The sequence below is a fragment of the Trachypithecus francoisi genome, unplaced genomic scaffold, assembly GCF_009764315.1.
Source record: "Trachypithecus francoisi isolate TF-2019V2 unplaced genomic scaffold, Tfra_2.0 Lachesis_group13, whole genome shotgun sequence".
Taxonomy (NCBI): Eukaryota; Metazoa; Chordata; class Mammalia; order Primates; family Cercopithecidae; genus Trachypithecus; species Trachypithecus francoisi.
This window is the reverse complement of record NW_022681458.1, coordinates 4,559,029-4,562,867: the sequence shown is the minus strand read 5'-3', so window position 1 is coordinate 4,562,867 and position 3,839 is coordinate 4,559,029. Positions and strand designations below refer to the sequence as shown.

The following is a 3,839-nucleotide window of genomic DNA, read 5'->3' as shown; positions in this document are numbered from 1 at the left end:
CCTGGCTAGGAAAAGGGATTTCCTTCCCCCTTGAGCTTCCAGGTGAGGCGATGCCTCGCCCTGCTTCAGCTCACGCTGGTCAGGCTGCAGCAGCTGACCAGCACCGATTGTCCGGCACTCCCTAGAGAGATGACCCCAGTACCTCAGTTGAAAATGCAGAAATCACCGGTCTTCTGTGTCACTCGCGCTGGGAGCTGGAGACTGGAGCTGTTCCTATTCGGCCATCTTGCTCCGCCCCCTCAGATTACAAGTATTAATGAGAATACAGAGAAAGTGGAACTCCCACACACTGCTGGTGGGAATGTAAAATGGTGCAGTCACCTCAAAAAACATTCTGGCAGTTCCTCCAAAGGATCAACATAGAGCTATCCTATGACCCAACAATTCCACTCCTAGGTATACACTCAAAAGGATTGAAAACAAATGTCCACACAAAAGCAAAACAAAAAAAAATGTTTATTTTAGTAGCATTATTCATAATAGGCAAAAAGTAGAAACAACCCAAATGTCCACCAAGTGATGAATGAACAAAATGTGTTATATCCATGCAATGGATTATTAATCATCTATTAAAAAGAATGAAGTATTGATACATGCTACAACATGGATGAACCTCAGAAACATGCCAAGTAAAAGAAGTCAGTCACAAAATATCATGTGTTCTATAATTCCATTCCTATGCAATGTTTGAATAGGCAAACCTGTAAAGACAGAAAGGTCAGTAGTTGCCTAGAGCTGGGGAGCAGGAAGCAAGGGGAATAAAGTGAGATGAGATGAAGTGAAATGGAATAAAATGAAATGAAATCATGCATCTTGTGCATTGACCCAGCAACGGAGAAGTTGGGGGCACACTGCAGGCTGGGGTCTGTCACTGGTCTGAAGGAGAGGATGTGGATTGTTGGCTACTCCATCTGACCTCCAATTTCTCAGTGGTGAAATGACAATAATGTCCTCATCTTTCTGGCCTCCCAGGGTTATCATGGAGATTGGTTGAGAGGAGTAAGTGGAAGAGACTTGAAGGCCTCAGAATGTTTTAGCACATGTAACAAATAAAGAGCTTTGGAACTTCACAGCCATTCATACTGTTCTCTTTGCCTGGAACATCCTCTCCCTCTTCTCCACCTAGACACTTAACAGTCACTTCTGCTGTGCAGCCGTCCTTGACACCCCAGACAGAGTGATGCCCTCCTGCAACAGGGTTGCCAGCAGGAGTGTGCCCGACCCCTGTGTCATCACTTGTGTACACTGTGATAAGACCATGTGCCTCTCGCAGACAGGACATAAGCTTTCCCCTTTCTATGTCCAGCCCCCTGCTGACCACAGCACTGCAGGAGGACGAACCCCTGTAAGAGGGAATACTGGCTCTCTGGGGTAGATAAACAAGGTTCTGGGGAAGGGAAAGGGAGGAACGGAAACATGGGCTCCCTGCCAGGCTGTCCCAGGTCCAGGATGCCATCGGCAAGTGGGCGGGGACAGGCCCGGGTAGATGACATGGCAGTGAGTAAGTAGGGAGGCAGGCGAGCAGAGGAGCCAGGCTCACCTCCCACCCACCCACCTCAGCCACAGACCGGGAGGGGTCAGAGCGCTGCGTTGGGGTTGATGAGCAGACGACTGCCAGGCAACCGTTCACAGGAAATGGCACAGACGCACCTTGTTCCAGCTACCCCCCAATCCTCCCTCAGGGGCAAAGTGAATGAGATACTCACCAAGGAAGCTGTTAGCAAAGGCGGCCACTGATTCATGGTTTATAAGCAATGGTGAAGTCCTTTTTCCACTGGCTGCAGCCACGAATGGCTGAGAAGCTGTAAACAGTAACAGTAACCATGCATGAGCATCCCTACCTCGTTGTCTCCCCGACTCACCTCTCCAGCCCGGAGTAGGGTCACTGGGCATTGAAGAACTACCCCGTGGCTTCTCACCTGCACGTTGGCAGTCTGCATCCCCAGGAAACACACATGATCACTTGCACAGACACCCAAGACCTGCATCAAATCTGCCAACCAAACTCTGGGAGGGGTGGCGAGTGGGCTGCAAGCCTGTTTCTTAGAGAGATGGTGAAGGAAAAGATAACGAGGCCTTGAGTTTGCCCAGTAGGCCTTCTGGAGGGCAGCATGTCCAGGAACTTGGTGGTAATAAGGTTGATGGCATCATTGCTTCACTCATTCATTCATGCCACTAAGCTGTCCCTGAGAGCTACCATGTGCCAGACTGTGCCACGGGCTAAAGGTGCCGAACACAGACGCCTGTGTGTGACTCTCAATGTAGGCAAAGGACTTTGAACTCTCAGGATATCCTCTGCACCCTTTTGCCACCTTCAGACTCCCAAGGAAGGAAGCCCATCCAGGTACTGCCAGAGAGAGGTGCCTGGTAATCGTGTCTATTGATGGTAACCATAGTGGAGATTCTGGATCACAGGGGGAAAAAAACCCAGGAACATTCCCTTTCAAGAATTGTCTGGGCCAGGCTGAGAGCTGCTGGGATGGCTTACAGCTCTGCACTCTGTATCATAGCTAAGGATGAGGGCTGTGACAGCCATATCATTGGTTACTCCCCCTCCAGCCCCTAGGATTCTTTGTCCATGGGAGAGCCCATCTCCCAGCTGCTGCAGGTGCTACTAAGCACTTGCACAGGTAGCCTTCCCTGGAGAACCATTCCTGAGCAACAGCAGCCCCTCCCCAGAGGTCCCAAGAAGTATGTCCCCCTCCAGGGAAGGCCCAAAGCCAAAGACTGGCAGAGGCAAGGGTGCCAAGCACTATGGGGCAAACCCAGTGAATACTCCTGAGCTCCATGAGAGCCGGCTCAGCTGCACTTCCCCTGCACACCCCTTGCCCCACTTTCTCCCCAACCTCTCCTGCTCCCCTCCCTCCTGTACTATCTTCTCCCACAGCATGGGCATCCCTTGATCAGTCACTTGCACTGAGAATTTGCTCAGGCACTGTTTCCAGGGAGCCAGACCTAAGACATGTGTAAGCCAAAGAGTCTGGATCAAATCAGGTGTGATGAGTAACCTGGCGCCAAGTACTCAACCTCCCCAGGTCTCACTGTCTTTCTCTGTAAAATAAGGATAATAGTCACACTTGCACGTAAGGGTGCAGTGCAGAGTGCACGTGTGCATAACACTTAAAGGAATTGGAACATACCTGGCCCATCAAAAGCACCTGGAGGAGACATCAGTTCTCACCACTGTAGCCAGCAGGTTGTCTCTCTGAGCTACAAATAAGACACTGGACACACCCTTTTACTCAACCTTCTGCAGACGATCATAGCCCAACTCAATCAAGCACCTATGTTTCACATTAGGCATGTCCATTTCGGGGTGTCTTACCCAGAGGCTGAGGTTGAAGGATCATTTTCAGGGTGAAAATTGGAAGAACTGATGAAGCTTACAAAAGTAAATAAATAAGTACGGCCTTTGTAGGATGCTTTGAACAGAGCAGTGCTGGCAAGCCTGGCTGCCTGTCAGAGCCACCTGGGGGTGCTTATTGAAACTGCTAGCTCCCCTCCCCCACAACCCCCACCCTTTCCCCAGCTCCGCCCCTGAAGGTCTAATTCAGTCTGGTCAACTGGGGTCATAAAAGCCTTCCTGGAGAAGAAGACACTTGATCTGGGTCTGGAAGGATGTGTAGGAGTTATTCAAATGGAGCAGCCATGCGGGGGCAGGACATCCCAGCCGAGGGGACTGTCAGAGCCACGACGTGGGCCCTGGAACCGTGTAGTGGATGCAGAGAACCACAAACATTTCCGTGCGGCTAGAAAGCGAGTAGGGTGGCAGGAAGTGGTGGGAGGGGCTGACGATGCCTGTAATGGCCATTTTCAGGGATACTCCCGAACCCTCCTTC

At 50.9% G+C, this 3,839-nt stretch overlaps 1 long non-coding RNA gene across 1 annotated transcript; it reads right to left on the bottom strand.

Moving 5' to 3' along the window:
• Positions 1–612: 612 nt before the first annotated feature.
• On the bottom strand, positions 613–3,486 carry LOC117095291. The gene is made up of 4 exons (XR_004441900.1): positions 3,141–3,486; positions 1,920–2,042; positions 1,707–1,802; positions 613–701 (listed from the first exon to the last, which is right to left on the bottom strand). It is a non-coding gene; the product is annotated as an uncharacterized LOC117095291 (long non-coding RNA).
• Between the last annotated feature and the right edge of the window lie 353 nt (positions 3,487–3,839).